The 20,728-nt window shown below is 38.1% G+C and overlaps 4 non-coding genes across 4 annotated transcripts; all 4 read left to right on the plus strand.

Annotated features, from left to right (window-relative positions):
* The first annotated feature begins 1,160 nt into the window (after positions 1-1,160).
* On the plus strand, positions 1,161-1,277 carry LOC122039094. The gene has a single exon (XR_006127991.1). It is a non-coding gene; the product is annotated as a U5 spliceosomal RNA (small nuclear RNA).
* A 4,135-nt stretch (positions 1,278-5,412) lies between these two features.
* Positions 5,413-5,530, plus strand: LOC122039097. Its single transcript, XR_006127994.1, has one exon. It is a non-coding gene; the product is annotated as a U5 spliceosomal RNA (small nuclear RNA).
* A 490-nt stretch (positions 5,531-6,020) lies between these two features.
* On the plus strand, positions 6,021-6,137 carry LOC122039115. The gene has a single exon (XR_006128010.1). It is a non-coding gene; the product is annotated as a U5 spliceosomal RNA (small nuclear RNA).
* A 14,477-nt stretch (positions 6,138-20,614) lies between these two features.
* LOC122039109 lies at positions 20,615-20,728 on the plus strand. The gene has a single exon (XR_006128006.1). It is a non-coding gene; the product is annotated as a U5 spliceosomal RNA (small nuclear RNA).

Raw genomic sequence — 20,728 nt, forward strand, 5'->3', positions numbered from 1 at the left:
CGTCCTCGTATCAGAGTCGTCGCCGGAAGGTGCTCCTACGACACTAGGGATGGAACCCTAAGTCTCTTGGGGGCTTGGTGTGCCAAGAGGGTGAGGAAGAAGGAGAGGTCGGCGGGTGAGGGTGAGGAAGAGTTGCCGATCCAAAAATAATAAACCCTCACTTAAATTCCCTATTTATATTAAGTGATTAATATCACCCAACTCAATTATAAATATAATTTATCTCCTATTTATTCAGCAAACCCCTGCTGGGGCCACCTGGTTACTAAAGTCATGCTATAAGTTTTAGGGTCTGATAGGTCGTGAGTTCAATTCTTGCTTAGGCTATTTTACATTTTTTTATTTAATTTTGCTACTTCTGCTACTTCAAAAATTCCATAAAAATATTCTAAAATTCTTGAAAAATAATAGAATATTTCTAAAATTTATTCGGGCATTACATTTCATGTTGGCAATTTATAAATTTAAATTTTATAAAAATTTAATGGTGTATAATATAAAATATGGAGGAGAAATGAGAATTATATAATGAAAAGTGTGGGACCTATGAAGGAGTTGTTAAAAGGTTTTTTGATAGTGGAAAGAGGTATGAGGTTTTTAACTTTTGATGTGGCATGGATGTGGCAACGAAGAAGCTCTCAATGGGCTCTAACCACTATAGATGCCCTAATGTTTCATACATTTAATTTTCTAATAATGTAAAAATTTTTGGTCCTCTTTACATTGATTATTAGGATATATTTAGATAGTACATTGACTATTAGGATATATTTAGAAAGTAGTGTGGTGGATGACTAAGCATCATGAGTGTGGTTCAAATATCATGGTTGTACAATATACTCTGTGAGAGTTTTGATTGCATGAGTCAAAATCATGGTGGTTTAAATATCGTGGTTGTATGATATACTCTATGAGAGTTTTGAACTCTTGTTGCATGAGTCTGTCTCATCTTTTACCATTACACTATATCCCAAGGGAAGAGAAGAGGGTTTACGGAGCCTAGCGCATAGGAAATGAAGGAGGATGCAAAAAGAGGGAAGGTTTAGCATTTCGGGGGTGATTAATTTGGTTACTATTTAGTCCCACATTACTTGTGCATGGTGAACTTCCTACAGAGGACATTATAAATTAGTTCAGGGTTGCTTCATAATAAATCATGCAGCTGTGTGATAAGCACAGAGCGAATTATTCTTTCACCTTTTACTAAAGAATACCGTGTGCTTGCCACTAAAAATAGCATATATTAATTTTTGAAAGGGTTTTTTTTTACAAAGGAGCCCTAACAATTTACAAGTTAAATTTGTTCCTAACAATTTTTAAAGTAATTATTTTAGTTGTAAGATCTATAATGTTTCATACATTTAATTTTCTAATAATTTAGAAATTTTTGGTCCTCTTTACGTTGATTATTTAGATATATTTAGATAGTACATTGACTATTTGGATATATTTAGAAAATAGTGTGGTGGATTACTAAGTATCATGTGGTTCAAATATCGTGGTTGTACAATATACTCTGTGAGAGTTTAGATTGCATGAGTCAACATCATGGTGGTTTAAATATCATGGCTATATGATATACTCTATGAGAGTTTTGAACTCTTGGTGCATGAGTCTGTCTCATCTTTTACCATTACACTGTATCCCAATGGAAGAGAAGAGGGTTTTCGGAGCCTAGTGCGCAGGAAACGAAGGAGGATGCGAAGAGAGGGAAGGTTCAGTGTTTGAGGGGTGATTAATTTGGCTACTGTTTAGTCCCACATTGCTTGTGCATGGTGAGCTTCCTACAGAGGACATTATAAATTGGTTCAGGGTTGCTGTAATGACCACCCTTCTCACTACTCTCTAAAGGTGCTCGTTACGTAACTAATATGGATTCTTACTTAACTAGTGTAACAAACTGTACTTAATTTTTTTTCCAGAAAACTTAAAATTTTGCCAGAGTATATGCAGTACAGCAGGACTAAAATACAATACAATACTGACATGCACATATAACACATAATAGCAGTAACATATGAAACTATATCTCAATGCAACCACAAAGTGCCTACTAACTAAACTAAACTCATCTTAGCATGCAATCTAAAACAAGAATAGACTCAAATGACATGGAGTATAGAGTACAATCTCAAATGACATGGAATATAAAGTACAATCTCAATGTTTATTATTCACTAAAACATGGATACTCAATAACGTCCCAAGTCTCTCCCATAGTCCTGGCATCACATATCATCGAACACCTCCTTGTCGCCTTCTTTTGCTATAGCTTTTCCTTTTCTTTATCTGCAGTAAGAGGAAATGCAATCTATAAGCAAAATTATTTAGTAAGCACTATCTAACTCACAAAAACTCGAGTATGCATGTAAGCTGAAAGAAATCTAGAAACTGAATGCTCAAAAGAAGATACTATTCATGCTCATCTAACAGCAAAGGAAACAAGGCATACTGAAATGCTAAACGTGTAAAGCAAATCTAAACAATCATGTTAGCATAAAGAACTAAACTTGCTAAATTTTAAACACTTTCTGAATCTTATTTCACTTGTTTGAAAACTTATACTTTAATACTTTAAAATAATAATCAACTTCTCTTGGCCCCAGGCGTAGTACCAAAGCGCGCTCCTTGATAGAGACTGTGGTAGCTAGTCATAAGTCCTTCGAGGGTAAATACCTTGGTCTTACCAGGGCCATGACCTTGGAATTGGTCACCTGGATTTGTTTAATGACAACCTTGGAAGTCGGGTACTAGCCTCTTCAAAGTAAAATATCTTAATTACTTCTTCTTTAAATGTCTTGACATTTTAACAAGCACCTTGTGTGCCAAAATTTCTAAAGTCTTGACTTTGGGATCTACTTAAGGCCTTGGCCTTTTTCTTTCTTTTCTTTATCTTTCTTATACTTGTTAATACCTTTAATAAAAGGATGTCTCATACCAAAACTGCACTAAAATGCTTATTAACATTGTACTAAAATGCTTAACAGAATTGCATGGAAATACTTAATAAAACTGTACTGAAATGCTTAACAGAATTACATGAAAATACTTAATAAAACTGTACTTAAATGCTCAATAAAACTGCATACTATGCTAATCAAAATTCTGCATATTTAGCTAACAGAAATTTGCATACTGTGCTAACAAAACTGCACTATAAGCTTAACGAAACTGCACTTGAATGTTAACTAAAATCTGCACTTGAAATGCTTAATAAAATCTGCTCTAAGATTGGAGTTCTACATATAATACATATCAAAATTTACAAGCAATACTTATCAAAATCTACATACCATACAAGCTTAAACTAAATCTAAAACTTGTTGGAATTAAAACCTATATAACTTGTTTCATTTTAACAGAAACTTGCGACAGAAATGTTATACCACATCTAATGAATCCAAGGGTTCCATATATAAGAAAACTAATAGCGCTCATGTATATCTATTGTTACACAAAGAAAAACTAGGGAATACTGCTCGTGCACATCTAACAGCAAAGGAAATACACATGCTTAACTGATAGCACATGGGAAACTACTCATGTTCACAAACAGCAAAGCAAAGAGGAACTGCTCATGCTCGCAAACAACAAAAGGGGAATTAAACAGCAAAGGAAATAAGTAAAAATCTGCTCGTGCAGATTCATAGCATATGAAGGTGTAAACCGCAGAGAAAAAGAACTACTCGTGCACTGCTATAAAAATATGAAAACTGTAAAAAAAAACAAAACTAACAGTAAGCTCCTCTATTCATGCCCCTTTTTGTGGCACAATTCAAGCTAAAACCTGCTGCTACACAAACGAAAAATCTGCACTACTACAAAATCTATTCACTCCCTTTCATGCACGTATATAACAAAAGAAATCCGAACTGGAACAAGCTCCAAGAGGGGTTGTTCTAAGCTCCAATAGAGCTGTTTGTGCTTGCTGCAAACACAAGGAAATCTAAGTTTGATATGTTAACTTCAAGGGATGTTCTTTTCAGGTTTAACAGAAAAACCTATAGCAGAAATGCTATAATCCATACGGTAAGATCAAACCACATGTATTAGGAACTATTAGCGGAAGACAACTACATATCAAACCTAATATCAAACCTAAACAATTCCCCTCTTGTATCCTTAATGAAACTCACGGTAGAGACTTTTAAAAACCATTCATCTACACGACATACTAAAAAAAATATTAAAAAAACACCAAATCAAGTTCGGAACTACTCTTACCGCAGGTGAGTAGCAACTTACCGAGGTGTTCTTGGACTTACAACCAAAGAAGAAGGACTTCTAATGCTTATAGGGTTTCGGATAGTTTGGAATCTCGGCAACTTCTTCACATCTACCGTTCCTTCTTGACGAGAGGAGCTCGGATCTGAGAAGAGCTCGCGGAGTTCCCTTTGGCCCGCAGCCAGAGAAGCCCTAGCTCCCTGCTGCGTTTTCGCCCGAGAGGAACCGCGCCGTCGGGAGAGGAAGATAGGGAAAAGATTTTCCCGAAATCACTTAAGTTCTCTCTTTTATAATACCTAGGGTTCATGTTCAATGCTATCCCTTAAATATATATCACTCTTTCCTTAATTAGCAACGCCCGCTTAGGGTTCTGCTTAATCCGAGGTCTCCAGTTTGAACTCGGCTTGGATATTATTTTTGTCGAAATTTCTTTCGTTTAGTAAAAATACCAAACGACCTCCAAAAATTACATAAAAATACTTTAAAAATTTCTAAAAATCTTTAGATTATTTCTATAGAATTTCTAAATACTTTTAAATACTATTAAGACTCGAAATGAAAAAATTTGGGTTGTTACAGTTGCATCATAATAAAACATGCAGCTGTGTAATATGCACAATGCGAATTATTCTTTCACCTTTTTTCAAAGAATGTCGTGTACTTTTCACTAAAAAACATCATACATTTTGATCCTAACATTTTTTAAATTAATTATTTTAGTTGTATGAGTTATAATGTTTCATATATTTAATTTTATCTCATATTTTTATTTTTTTTAATAAATTAGATATTTTTGGTCCTATAGAAGTTTACACTAATTATTTGCATATATTTGGAAAGTACACCGACTATTATGATATATTTTGAAAGTACAGATGAAGTGTAGTGGACAACTAAGAATCATGAGTGTTCTTCAAATATCATGATTGTATGATATACTTTGTGAGAGTATTGATTGCATGAGTCAACATCATGGGTCGTTCAAATATCGTGGTGGTATGCCAAGGGAAGAGAAGAGGGTTTACGAAGCCTCGCTCAAGTAAGGAAGTCGAATGCAAAGAGAGGGAAGGTTCAACGTTTGAGGGGTGATTAATTTGGCTAGCATTTAGTTCCACATTACTCGTGCTTGGTGAGTTTCCTACTTGGACATTATAAATTGGTTCAGGAGTGCTTCATAATAAAACATGCAATTGTGTGATAGGAACAAAGTGAATTATTCTTTCGCCTTTTACTAAAGAATACCGTGTCCTTGTCACAAAAAACAACATACATTAATTTTTGAAAGAGCTACTTTTACAAAGGAGACCTAACAAATTATAAGTGAAATTTTTTCCTAACAATTTTCAAATTAATTATTTTTGTTGTAAGAGCTATAATGTTTTATATATTTAATTTTATCTCATATTTTTTTTTATTTTACATTGATTATTAGGGTACAAATGGAGTGTGGTGGACGACTCAACATCATGAGTGTGGTTCAATTATTGTGGTTGTATGATATACGTTGAAAGAGTTTTTATTGCTTGAGTCAGCATCATGGGTGGTTCAAATATCATGACTGTATGATATACTTAGTCTGTCTAATCTTTTACCATTACATTGTATCACAAGGGAAGAGATAAGGATTTACGGAGCCTAGTGCTGGGGTAAGGAAGGAGGATGCGAAGGGAGTGAAAGTTCGGTGTTTGAGAGGTGATTAATTTGGCTAATGTTTAGTCCCACATTGCTTGTGCTTGGTGAGCTTCCTACATAAGAGATTATAAATTAGTTCAGGGTTGCATCAAAATAAAACATGCAGTTGTGTGATAAGCACAAAGCGAATTATTGTTTTGCCTTTTACTAAAGAACACCATGCTTGTCCCTAAAAACAGCATATATTAATTTTTGAAAGGAGGTTTTTTACAAAGGAGCCTTAACAAGTTACAAGTTAATTTTGTTCCTAACAATTTTTAAATGAATTATTTTAGTTGTAAGAGCTATAATGTTGCATATATTTAATTTTCTCATAATTTTTAATAATTTAGAAATTTTTGGTCCTCTTTACATTGATTATTAGGATATATTTAGATAGTACACTAACTATTAGGATATATTCAGAAAGTAGTGTGGTGGATGACTAAGCATCATGAGTGTGGTTCAAATATCGTGGTTGTACAATATACTCTGTGAGAGTTTTGATTGCATGAGTCAACATCATGGTGGTTTAAATATCGTGGTTGTATGATATACTTTGTGAGAGTTTTGAACTCTTGTTGCATGAGTTTGTCTCATCTTTTACCATTACACTGTATCCCAAGGTAAGAGAAGAGTGTTTACGGACCCTAGCACATAGGAAATGAAGGACGATGCTGTAACGACGACCCATTTGGCAGCCCATTTGGCGGCCCATTTGGCGACCCTCGGGTCGTCGACCGTCGACCGTCGGTCGTGTCGTTACTCACTAGGACTTTCCACCCCTGGCCAATGGATTTTTGCCTCCCCAGGATTCGAACTCTAGACCTCCAGGCTTAAGTACTAGAGTTTATGAATCCTGGTAACCAAGTGAGATCATCTCACTTGGTTACTGTAAAGACCACCCTTCTTACTTCTACTATTCTCTAAGGATGACCGTTACTTAACTACTAACTCTACTTAACCGGTGTGATTAAAAACCACATGGAAATCCTACCGAAAAATTTTGGTAGAATCTCCCCTGTACCGGTGACCTTAAACTGATATACAAACACTATATACACAGCCACAAGCGGCTGGAACATTTATCAACCACCCACGCAGTTAAATAAGTATCAAACACACAAATATCTACTGAACTCATCCTACATGCAATCTAAATAGAATAATCTCAAATGACATGAACTTAAAATACGACACAAATGTTTACAATAACTAAAATGCGGAAACTAAATTTCAAACTTCTTTCCTAGTCCCAAGGCTTCCATAGTCCTGGCATCACACATCCTTCGAACACCTCCTTGTCGCCTTCCTTTCTATATCTTTTCCTTTCCTGTATCTGCAGTAAGAGGAAGTGTAGTCTATAAGCAAAATTTGCTTAGTAAGCGCTACCTAACTCACAAAATCTCGATATGCATAAGGATATACTGAAATCTAAAACTGAATGCTCAAAAGGAAATCTACTCATGCTCATCTACTAGTGAAAGAAACATACTGAAAGGCTAAACATGTAAAGTAAGTCTATACTATCATGCTTGCATAAAGAACTAAGCTTACTGAATTCTAAACACCTTCTGAATCTTATTTCACTTGTTTAAAGACTTATTCTTTAAATACTTTATACTTATGTAAAACTTGCTTTACTTGCTCAAAACTTATACTTATAATACTTCAAAATAATAATCAACTTCTTCTTGGGTCCGGCAACTGTGCTTTTACTTTTGTAACGACCCGACCCATTCGGCGGCCCATTTGGCGACCCTATGGTCGTCGACCGTCGACCGTCGGCCGAGCCGTTACTACTAGGTTATCTAAACCTAGGGACGACTATGGGAGCCCGACCCAAGGACAGAGAGTCCAACACAGTGCCACTGATAAAAGTAAAATATTTGTTATCTTTTAATACTTCTATATAATGCCTCGACATTTTCTTTAGCACCTTGTGTGCCAAAATCCCTAAACTCTTGACTTTGGGATCTACTTAAGGCCTTGGCCTTTTTCTTTCATTTCTTTATCTTTCTTATACTTGTTCAAGTAAAATACTAGCCTCTTCAAACATGCTACAACAGATTAAAACAAAGGAAAACAAATCTGAAGTCTTTAGTCATACTACAGTAGAATTAAATCAAAGGAAGGAAAATCTGACTTCTATAAGCATGCTACATCAGAAACAAATCAAAAGAAAGTAAATCTAACTTCTTCAAACAGGCTACATCAGATTCAAATAACAACATGAACTTAGAACTAAACTTAGGTATAAACAGTTAGAGCTTAAGGTAAATCATGTATAGGAATATGATGGACTTAAAGCTATGCATACTAGAAGCGATAAATTCATATTAAAATAAAACCTAGGTCATGCTTAAAGAATTCAAAAATCTGTATTGCTTCTACAGGTTGTTCATGTTGTCCCAATAGCAAATAAATCTAGAAATCTGCACGTGCACATTTAATAGCAAAGAAACTAGAATTAAAGGAATCAAATGCTTAAGGAAATCTAAGTTCCTGCACTGCTACTGAAAGGAACTAAAACATGGATAATCATCTTGATGTGTGCCATGGCTATAATGGAAAAACATAGAAAAGTGCCTCTGCTTCAATCCACAGCAAAAATGGAAGAAAAGAAAACAGAAAAGTGCCTCTACTTCAATCTACGGCAAGGAAGGAAAACTACAATACCAGCCATTCGTCACTAGACTATTTGTTAAATTCTAAACCTAACAATTCTGTATCAACTTCATGGAAGCAACTTCAAATCTAACTGAAATTCGAGAGAGTTAATGGGAGCCGACAGTATTCATTGAGCTAGCAACAAACAAAGCAATCTAAACATGAAAACAGATCATAAAAGCTGGGGAGCCTAACTGCATGATCAATTCATTTAAATCTCTTCTCCTATTCCTTATAAAACTCATGGTAGCAGCTTCAAACTCATTAATCTTTACATCTTATTCCAAAAATCCAAAAGAATCTCAATTCAAGCTTGGATCCTTTGAATCCCACGGCAGCAAACACAAATAGAAAATTTGTACAACATGCTTCGAATTCGAGAATGCAAAGATCCGAAACTAAATTATTCTAAGTTCCTCTTTCTTGTTCTTTCTTTGAATCTCACGGCAACAAGCCCTAAAACCAAAAATCTCCACAGCAAAACCCGAAAACAAGAAAAAACAAGAATCCGGAGCTACTCTACTGCAGGTGAGGAAGCACTTACCTTGCTGTTCTTGAGCTTACTGCCGAAGGAGAAGGGCAACTCTAGGGTTTCCGAGATACTTTAGTTCCCGGCCTCTTCCTCGTCCCTCCGAGCTCACCTCAATGAAAGGATCGAAATCACCAAGGTTCGCCGAAAGGAAGTCTTCGCCGGCCGCCGGAGGGAGGAAAAACCTAGCTCGGCTTTGTCTTCGCCCGAGAGGAGAATCGCCGACGCTCGCGTGAGGTGAGGAAAGGAGAGAAAGGTTCGGGGGAAAAGAAAACTTAAGTTCTCTTTTCTTATCACTAGGGTTTCAATTTTAACATATATATATCTCGCACCCTACCTTTTCGCGAAATACTCGCGGAAGAGTTGGTTGGCTGCGGTTTTGACCAAGTCCCAGGTCGCAGCTTCGATTCCTCAGCCGCGCACTTTTCGTTTCGATTTATTTTCAATGTTCCTAACTATACCTTATATAAATTTGTTCTGACATCTAGTTAACAAATCGAGCATTGCTCGGTTGGTCGGGCCGAGTTCTGCTTGGGCCGAGGAGCTCGGTTCGAAACCCAGCTTCTTCAACTTATTTTCCTTGCTATTATTCTCCATTACCATTTTCTACATCATATACATCTTATCTCATATATTATTAACAAAACTCTCGTAGACTAGCTGGTTGGCTGAGTCCGGTTAACATCTGGTTTGGGTCCGAGGTCTTGGGTTCAAAACCCAGCTTTAACACTTTTATTTCTTCTTTTTTTTTTTTTAAACTTCTTCCTCTTGGTAAAAATACCAAACGAACTCCAAAAATTACATAAAAATACTCTATAAATTCCTAAAAATCTCTAGAATTTTTCTAAAATATTTTTAGATTTTAATAAGGTCTTTCAGAACTCTAAATCATGAAATTTGGGGTGTTACAATTCTCCCTCCCTTATAAAAAGTTCGTCCTCGAACTTAGAATAATTCTGGACATTTCTATCTCATACTGTCCTCATGCTCCTAAATAACTTCCTCATGCTTCTGGTTCTAAATGACTTCTACTAATGATACTCTTTTGTTCCTTAGTCTCTTAACTTCTCTATCCTTTCTAAACATACTTATGTATATATGAATATAAGAGAAACAAAACTAAAATTGTCTCTATTTTTTCTAAGCATATGTATCAAAACATAGAAAATTAAAACATGAATTTTCTTCTTTCCTAAGCACATATAAGCAGATACTCTATACTGCAAATAATAAAGAAAGCATAAAAGAAAATTAAATACTTTCTTACTTGAATACGGCAAGGATGGTGCTGATGTGTGATGTTGGAGAATGGGAACTGCTCTGATACCAACTGTAAAGACCACCCTTCTTACTACTACTATTCTCTAAGGATGACCGTTTCTTAACTACTAACTCTACTTAACCGGTGTGATTAAAAACCACATGGAAATCCTACCGAAAAATTTCGGTAGAATCTCCCCTGTACCGGTGACCTTAAACTGATATACAAACACTATATACACAGCCACAAGCGGCTGGAACATTTATCAACCACCCACGTAGTTAAATAAGTATCAAACACACAAATATCTACTGAACTCATCCTACATGCAATCTAAACAGAATAATCTCAAATGACATGAACTTAAAATACAACACAAATGTTTACAATAACTAAAATGTGGAAACTAAATTTCAAACTTCTTTCCTAGTCCCAAGGCTTCCATAGTCCTGGCATCACACATCCTTCGAACCCCTCCTTGTCGCCTTCCTTTCTATATCTTTTCCTTTCCTGTATCTGCAGTAAGAGAAAGTGTAGTCTATAAGCAAAATTTGCTTAGTAAGCGCTACCTAACTCACAAAATCTCGATATGCATAAGGATATACTGAAATCTAAAACTGAATGCTCAAAAGGAAATCTACTCATGCTCATCTACTAGTGAAAGAAACATACTGAAAGGCTAAACATGTAAAGTAAGTCTATACTATCATGCTTGCATAAAGAACTAAGCTTACTGAATTCTAAACACCTTCTGAATCTTATTTCACTTGTTTAAAGACTTATTCTTTAAATACTTTATACTTATGTAAAACTTGCTTTACTTGCTCAAAACTTATACTTATAATACTTCAAAATAATAATCAACTTCTTCTTGGGCCCGGCAACTGTGCTTTTACTTTTGTAACGACCCGACCCATTCGGCGGCCCATTTGGCGGCCCATTTGGCGACCCTATGGTCGTCGACCGTCGACCGTCGGCCGAGCCGTTACTACTAGGTTATCTAAACCTAGGGACGACTATGGGAGCCCGACCCAAGGACAGAGAGTCCAACACAGTGCCACTGATAAAAGTAAAATATTTATTATCTTTTAATACTTCTATATAATGCCTCGGCATTTTCTTTAGCACCTTGTGTGCCAAAATCCCTAAACTCTTGACTTTGGGATCTACTTAAGGCCTTGGCCTTTTTCTTTCATTTCTTTATCTTTCTTATACGTGTTCAAGTAAAATACTAGCCTCTTCAAACATGCTACAACAGATTAAAACAAAGGAAAACAAATCTGAAGTCTTTAGTCATGCTACAGTAGAATTAAATCAAAGGAAGGAAAATCTGACTTCTATAAGCATGCTACATCAGAAACAAATCAAAAGAAAGCAAATCTAACTTCTTCAAACAGGCTACATCAGATTCAAATAACAACATGAACTTAGAACTAAACTTAGGTATAAACAGTTAGAGCTTAAGGTAAATCATGTATAGGAATATGATGGACTTAAAGCTATGCATACTAGAAGCGATAAATTCATATTAAAATAAAACCTAGGTCATGCTTAAAGAATTCAAAAATCTGTATTGCTTCTACAGGTTGTTCATGTTGTCCCAATAGCAAATAAATCTAGAAATCTGCTCGTGCACATTTAATAGCAAAGAAACTAGAATTAAAGGAATCAAATGCTTAAGGAAATCTAAGTTCCTGCACTGCTACTGAAAGGAACTAAAACATGGATAATCATCTTGATGTGTGCCATGGCTATAATGGAAAAACATAGAAAAGTGCCTCTGCTTCAATCCACGGCAAAAATGGAAGAAAAGAAAACAGAAAAGTGCCTCTACTTCAATCTACGGCAAGGAAGGAAAACTACAATACCAGCCATTCGTCACTAGACTATTTGTTAAATTCTAAACCTAACAATTCTGTATCAACTTCATGGCAGCAACTTCAAATCTAACTGAAATTCGAGAGAGTTAATGGGAGCCGACAGTATTCATTGAGCTAGCAACAAACAAAGCAATCTAAACATGAAAACAGATCATAAAAGCTGGGGAGCCTAACTGCATGATCAATTCATTTAAATCTCTTCTCCTATTCATTATAAAACTCATGGTAGCAGCTTCAAACTCATTAATCTTTACAGCTTATTCCAAAAATCCAAAAGAATCTCAATTCAAGCTTGGATCCTTTGAATCCCACGGCAGCAAACACAAATAGAAAATTTGTACAACATGCTTCGAATTCGAGAATGCAAAGATCCGAAACTAAATTATTCTAAGTTCCTCTTTCTTGTTCTTTCTTTGAATCTCACGGCAACAAGCCCTAAAACCAAAAATCTCCACAGCAAAACCCGAAAACAAGACAAAACAAGAATCCGGAGCTACTCTACTGCAGGTGAGGAAGCACTTACCTTGCTGTTCTTGAGCTTACTGCCGAAGGAGAAGGGCAACTCTAGGGTTTCCGAGATACTTGAGTTCCCGGCCTCTTCCTCGTCCCTCCGAGCTCACCTCAACGAAAGGATCGAAATCACCAAGGTTCGCCGAAAGGAAGTCTTCGCCGGCCGCCAGAGGGAGGAAAAACCTAGCTCGGCTTTGTCTTCGCCCGAGAGGAGAATCGCCGACGCTCGCGTGAGGTGAGGAAAGGAGAGAAAGGTTCGGGGGAAAAGAAAACTTAAGTTCTCTTTTCTTATCACTAGGGTTTCAATTTTAACATATATATATCTCGCACCCTACCTTTTCGCGAAATACTCGCGGAAGAGTTGGTTGGCTGCGGTTTTGACCAAGTCCAGAGCCCCGGATTCCTCACCGCGCACTTTTCGTTTCGATTTATTTTCAATGTTCCTAACTATACCTTATATAAATTTGTTCTGACATCTAGTTAACAAATCGAGCATTGCTCGGTTGGTCGGGCCGAGTTCTGCTTGGGCCGAGGAGCTCGGTTCGAAACCCAGCTTCTTCAACTTATTTTCCTTGCTATTATTCTCCATTACCATTTTCTACATCATATACATCTTATCTCATATATTATTAACAAAACTCTCGTAGACTAGCTGGTTGGCTGAGTCCGGTTAACATCTGGTTCGGGCCCGAGGTCTTGGGTTCAAAACCCAGCTTTAACACTTTTATTTCTTCTTTTTTTTTTTAAACTTCTTCCTCTTGGTAAAAATACCAAACGAACTCCAAAAATTGCATAAAAATACTCTATAAATTCCTAAAAATCTCTAGAATTTTTCTAAAATATTTCTAGATTTTAATAAGGTCTTTCAGAACTCTAAATCATGAAATTTGGGGTGTTACAGTTACCAGGATTCATAAACTCTGGTACTTAAGCCTAGAGGTCTCGAGTTCGAATCCTGGGGAGGCAAAAATCCATTGGCCAGGGGTGGAATGTCCTAGTGAGTCATGAGCACCTGGAGTGGTCGTGACTCTGAGCTCTGCTAGAGAAATGGGTACAGAGCTGGAAATTGGCCTGGTGTCAGGAACCAATTCAATTTCAAACTCCGCTTCTCTGTTGGGAGGTAGTCCAGGTAGCTCTTCTAGAAATACCTTTGGATATTCACAGACTACCCGAACGTCTTCCTGCTTGGGTCTTTCTTGTTATCTTTGTCCTTCCAGTTCTGATTACTTGACTGGGGTCTCTGTTTCCCCCACTATCTTGTCTTCGAACTTGACTGACTTGTGTTGCGTTTGTTGTGCCTTGATGTTGTTCAGATAGTACTCACTAATACCCTGCTGACCAGCTCTTCACCAATCTGTGGTCGGTGAGTTTCATTACTCACATTAAGTGCTTTTTATGGTCTCAGCCTTCAGAGCATCAGTCTGACTTGCTCCTTCTCTGTACTCACCAGCTCTGGGCAGAGACAAGCTAGTCTGTTGAACTTCTTGGCTGCTTCTTCCACTGACAGGTTGCCTTGTTTGAATTCTATAAATTCCTCATAGTGCTTGTTGGTGATCTGTAGGTGAAAGAACTCTTCATAAAACTTTGACTGAAAATTAGCCCAGCTCATCTGATCGGCTGCCCTCTTGGTCTTTATCCTCTCCCACCACATACGAGCATCTCCTGACAGGCAGAAAGAGGCGCACTTGACCTTCTCGACTTCTGGCCAGTCAAGAAGCTCCATTGTGCTCTCCAGTGTTTTAAACCAAGCCTGGGCATCCCAGGGCTCAGTCGTGCCTGAGAAGCTCTCTGATTTCAATTTCAGCCAATGTATGAGGTAAGCTTCTGATCTCTGAGGTGCTGTGACGACTCCCAGGGCAGCTGGTGAAACTTCAGTTACCACTAGAGTCTCCGCAGTGAGAGCTGGGGGAGGGGGAGGAACTGATTGCTGATTTGCCATCAGATTGGCAATCACTTGTTGCTGCTCTGCTACTTGTTTCTGGAGTTGAGCCACAACTTCAAAAAGATTGGGCTCAGTTGCTCTGGGAACTTCATTCTCTCGAGCTAGTTCCTCAGTATGGGCAGTACGGGGACGCCCTCTTCTTGCCATCTAATTATGCAAAAGAAAAGGGCTTGATATCTTCTCTATCCTTTCTAAACAAACATGTGTATGAATAAGAAAACACAAAACTTCTATCTTACTAAAGCGCATATAAGCAATTACTTTCTACTGTGAATAATAATAAAGGAAAGCAATAAAGAAAGAACTTAAATACTTTCTTACTTGAAGACGGCAAGGCTGATGCTGATGTGTGTGTGATGCTGGAGAATGGGAACTGCTCTGATACCAACTTTCTCTAGTAGAGCTAAAAGAGTTACAAGAACAATTTCAGGAGCTACTTGACAAGGGTTTCATCCTCCCTAGTCATTCACCCCGGGGAGCTCCAGTGTTGTTTGTTAAGAAGAAGGACGGATCTATGCGGATGTGCATAGATTATAGAACTCTGAATCAAGTGACAATCAAGAACAAGTACCCCCTTCCCAGGATCGATGACCTATTTGATCAGTTGAGAGGGGCAATAGTGTTCTCTAAAATAGACCTGGGCACTGGGTACCATTAGCTGAAAGTGAAAGAAAGTGATATACCCAGAACAGTTTCCAGGACCATATATGGACACTACGAATTCGTAGTCATGCCATTTGGTGTGACTAATGCACCAACGGTCTTCATGACTTAATGAACAGAGTGTTCAGAGAATACCTTGACAAATTTGTCATCGTATTCATCGACGACATTCTAGTCTATTCCAGAACCCCAGAGGAGCATGATACGCACTTGAGAATAGTATTGCAAACCCTTCAGCAAAAGCAGCTATAAGCTAAATTCTCAAAGTGCAAGTTCTAGTTAGATCAGGTGGCATTTCTAGGTCACGTAATTTCTAAAGAAGGTATTCAAGTAGATCTAGCCAAAATAGAAGCGGTCAACAACTGGAGTAGATCCAAGAACGCTAGGGAGATCAGAAGCTTCCTTGGTTTAGCTGGGTACTACAGAAAATTTGTGGAGGACTTTTCCAGGATAGCCTCTCCACTTACAGCCCTTACCAGAAAGAACAAAAAGTTTGAGTGGTCAGACAAATGTGAGCAGAATTTCCAAGAGCTGAAGAAGAGACTGACCAGTGCTCCCATCCTGACAGTTCCAGAGAGTGACAAGAGTTTTGACATCTACAGTGATGCTTCCAAGATGGGCCTAGGAGCTGTTCTCATGCAAGAAGGAAAAGTTATAGCTTATGCTTCCAGACAACTCAAAGACTATGAGAAGAACTACCCCACTCATGATCTTGAGCTGGCAGCAGTGGTCTTTACACTAAAACTCTGGCGACATTACTTGTTTGGAGTCTAGTGCAGAATCTTCACATACCATCAAAGTCTTAAGTACTTCTTCACTCAGAAGGACTTAAACATGAGACAGCGTAGGTGGCTAGAGTTAGTCAAAGATTATGACTATGAAATCCTCTACCACCCAGGTAAAGCTAACAAAGTGGCAGATGCACTAAGCAGAAAATCCAGCGCATCCCTGATGTCCTTGTCATCATTAGCCCTGCCACTGCAGAAGGAGTTGACAGACTTCGGAATGGAAATTATTTATGGGCAACTCTCTGCATTGACCTTAGAGTCAACCCTGCTTGAGGATATACAGAGAAAGCAAAGTGAAGATCCAGCTATATAAAAGATCAAGCAAGGGATACAAGAAAAGGGAAATTCAGAGTTTCAAGTATCAGTTAGTGGAATCCTCTACCAGGGGAACCGCCTTTGTGTCCCCAATGATGAAGAGTTGAGAAAGAAGATTTTAGAAGAAGCCCATAGTACTCCTTACTCCATGCATCCTGGTTCCACTAAGATGTACCAAGACTTGAAACAAAGGTTCTGGGGGTCTGGACTCAAAAGAGATGTTGCTAACTATGTCAGTACCTGCCTGACATGCCAAAGAGTCAAAGCAGAAGACCAGAGACCAGGAGGAATGTTACAACCTCTCCCAATACCAGAGTGGAAGTGGGAAGACATATCCATGGACTTCATAACAGGTCTTCCAAGAACTACAAACGGATATGACGCAATATGGGTAGTAGTGGACAAATTGACTAAGTCAGCTCATTTTCTAGCCATCAAGATATCCCACTCTATAGAGCAGTTGGCGCAGCTATACGTTAAAGAGGTGATCAGACTTCATGGAGTTCCTAAATCTATCGTTTATGATAGAGATGGGCGCTTCACCTCACACTTTTGAGAGTGTGTTTAGAATGCACTAGGCACCAAACTCAAGTTCAGCACAGCCTTCCATCCTCAGACTGATGGACAGACAGAGCGAGTAAATCGAATTTTAGAAGATATGCTCAGGGCTTGTGCACTAGATTTCAAGGGAAGTTGGTGCAAGTATCTATGCCTAGCTGAGTTTGCCTACAATAATAGCTATCAGGTCACAATCAAGATGGCACCTTATGAGGCGTTGTATGGCAGGAAGTGCAGATCACCTATTTGCTGGCAAGAAGCAGGTGAAAGAAAAGAAATGGAAGTGGAACTGGGCATTCAGACAGAGCTGATAGATGAGACTACTCAGGCTATTCAGAAGATCAGACAAAGAATTGAGACTGCCCAGAGTAGACAAAAGAGTTATGCTGACACACGCCGTAGGCCACTTGAATTCCAAGTAGGGGATTCAATCTTTCCCAAGGTTGCTCCGATGAAGAGAGTGATGAGATTTGGCAAGAAGGGTAAATTAAGTCCTCGTTATGTAGGACCTTACCTGATCACAGAAAGGATTGGGAAAGTAGCTTACAAGCTAGACTTACCATAGGACATGTCAGCAATACATAATGTATTTCATGTCCATGCTAAAGAAGTGTCTCCATGACCCTAGCCAAGTGATTGAGCCTCAGTCAGTGCAGATCCAAGAGGATCTTAGCTACAAGAGCAGACCTACCCAGATAGTGGACAGAGCAGTCAAGAGACTAAGAAATAAAGAAGTACCACTAGTGAAGATCATCTAGCAGAACCAGAAGCACGAGGAAGTCACTTGGGAGCGTAAGGACACCATGAGACAGAAATATCCAGAGTTATTCTAAGTTCGAGGATGAACTTTTTATAAGGTATGGGGGATTATAACGACCTAATTTTCCTTGTTTTAAGTTCCAAAAGTCCTTAAAAATATTTGGAAATGCTTTAGAAATATTCTAGAGATTTTTAGAAATTTTTAGAGTATTTTTATGTAATTTTTGGAGGTCGTTTAGTATGTTTATAAAAAGAAAGAAGTTTTGACCAAAAAAATTGTACGAGCCGAGGTTCGAACCCACAACCTCCGGCTCGTACAAGTCTTTAGCGGGTCGAGCTAGCCAAGTGGTCAGAAGAGTTTTTCTTCAAAAGGAAGGGGAACAAATATAGTTAAGTTATAATGAGAACCCAAAGTTAGACCTAGTTATAAAAGGATTAAGTTTTTCTTCCTCCCGAAATAAAAAACCTATCTGCCCTTTCTTTCTCTCCCGACGGCGTTCCCTGTTCTCGGGCGAAAACGCAACAGCGCGTTAGGGTTTCTCCGGTGCCGGCGAAGGCTTTTCCCAGCCAGTCTTCACCCGTGCGTGGTTACCTCGATGAAGGGAGCCCGAAAACACCAAAAAGCCGCCGAGATCTTCACCTAGAACCTCCTTCCTCCTCCGGTTGGGGGCTCATCCAAACTCTAGATCTCCTTCTCGGTTGTAAGTCCAAGCAAACAAGGGGTATGTTGCTACTCACCTGCTATAGGAGTAGTTCCGCGGCTTTGTTATCGTATAGCGGTTTTTGATTTCTATATAATAGAGTTGAGAAGTTTTTTTGAACCTGAAATTTGTTTTCCTTGGGTTGCTTCTTCTGGATTTGGGAATTTGAAGAGATAGTAAGTTTAGCTTGAGATTTTCACTGATTGAAGTTGTGTTCTTCATTTGTTGGGCATGGCTTTGGTGGTTAGATTTGCGGATCGAAGCATGAATTCTGTGAATATGTTGGTTCTTGAATAGCGCATGTTTTCCTTATGGAACTAGTGGTAGAGTTTGGATTTAGTATGATAGATACATGTTATGGTTGCCCTGCATGTTTTTCAAACGGAATTAGATGTAGAGTTCGGATTTAGCAGGATAGCAATATGTTATAATTTCCTGTTTTATTTTTATCATAATTGTTAATATGGCCCAGTTGCTTCCATATAGGGGCTAGTTGTCAAACCAGAATGCCTCAGAAGTGAATTTCCTAAATTATGTTGCTTTCTTTTGATGTTAACTTGTACATGATAATATGTGTTAAGAAATTATTTGGCACTCAGTTATACGTGCCAAACGTGCACAACCTTGTTTTAGCATGAACAACCCCTATTGGTTAGGATTTCAATTTAGACGTACAACATATATATATAGTGTACCTTATAGCTTAGTTTCCTTGCTACTAAAAAGGGCAAGAACAACCCTTTATTTAGTTAGAATGGGTTTAACATTTTCCTTGCTACTCAAAAAGGCAAGAACAACATTTATTTAAAGCGTGCAGTGTTAGTTTCTTGGTTTTCTTGAACATGAACAGCCAGCTATTAAACTTATCTTGTAGTTTGATTGGCTTTGCTTCATTTTATAGCATGCTTAGAGAGTTCAGATTTTGCTTTCCTTTAATTTATGTTTATTGTAGCATGCTTAAAGAAGTCAGATTTACTTTCCTTTGCTTTATTTTTATAACATGCTCAGTTAGTTGCAATTCTCTACTTGTTAGATATACCTACAGGGTTCTAGTAAGCTCTAATAAAGGATTATGAGAGGTATAAGTAAGAAAAGACCAAGGTCTAGAGAAGAAAAGATAACAAGTAAATCTTTTAAAAGAGGCTAGTACCCGACTTCCAAGGTTGTCGTTAAATAAATCCAGGTGACCAATTCCAAGGTCTTGGCCCTGGGAAGACCGAGGTCTTTATCCTCATAGGACTGGAGGCTCGCTACCTCAGTCACTATTAGAGAGCGCGCATAAGATGGTACTAAGCCTGGGCCCAAGTAAGAAAAAGAAAAAGAAAGTTAAGTATTAATTTCAAGTATAAGGCGATAAGTAAATGAAACAAGTATCACCTATGTTTAGAACCAGTAAAGTTTAGCTCTTATTATGCTAAGCATACAGTATTAGTTTTCATTTGCTTTCCTTATGAGTTTATTGAGCATGATCAGTCTTATTTCTAGATGATTCCATCTTTATTCTTGTATAGCATGAGTAGCTTTACATGTTCGCATTTCAGTTAATTTGATTTATTGCTAATAGATGAGCATGAGTAGTTTTCTTCTTAAGCATTTAGTTTTAGCATGTTTCTTTTTGTTATATACATGCTTATTGAGTTTTTGTTATTGTAACAACCCGACCCATTTAGCGACCCATTTGGCGACCCTCGGGTCGTCGACCGTCGACTGTCGGTCATGCCATTACTCACTAGGACTTTCCACCCCTGGCCAGTGGATTTTTGCCTCCCCCAGGATTCGAACTCTAGACCTCCAGGCTTAATCATCTCACTTGGTTATCAGGATTCATAAACTCTAGTACTTAAACCTGGAGGTCTAGAGTTCGAATCCTGGGGGAGGCAAAAATCCACTGGCCAGGGGTGGAAAGTCCTAGTGAGCAACGACACGACCGACGGTCAACGGTCGACGACCCGAGAGTCGCCAAATAGGTCATAAAATGGGCCGCCAAATGGGTCGGGTCGTTACAGATGCAAAGAGAGGGAAGATTCAGCATTTGAGGGGTGATTAATATGTCTACTGTTTAGTCCCACATTGCTTGTGCATGGTGAGCTTCCTATAGAGGACATTATAAATTAGTTCAGGGTTGCATCAAAATAAAACATGCAGTTGTGTGATAAGCACAGAGCGAATTATTTTTTCGCCTTTTACTAAAGAATACCGTGTGCTGTACTAAAAACAGCATATATTAATTTTTGAAAGGGTTTTTTTTACAAAGGAG

The sequence above is a fragment of the Zingiber officinale genome, chromosome 1A (genome assembly GCF_018446385.1).
Source record: "Zingiber officinale cultivar Zhangliang chromosome 1A, Zo_v1.1, whole genome shotgun sequence".
Taxonomy (NCBI): domain Eukaryota; kingdom Viridiplantae; phylum Streptophyta; class Magnoliopsida; order Zingiberales; family Zingiberaceae; genus Zingiber; species Zingiber officinale.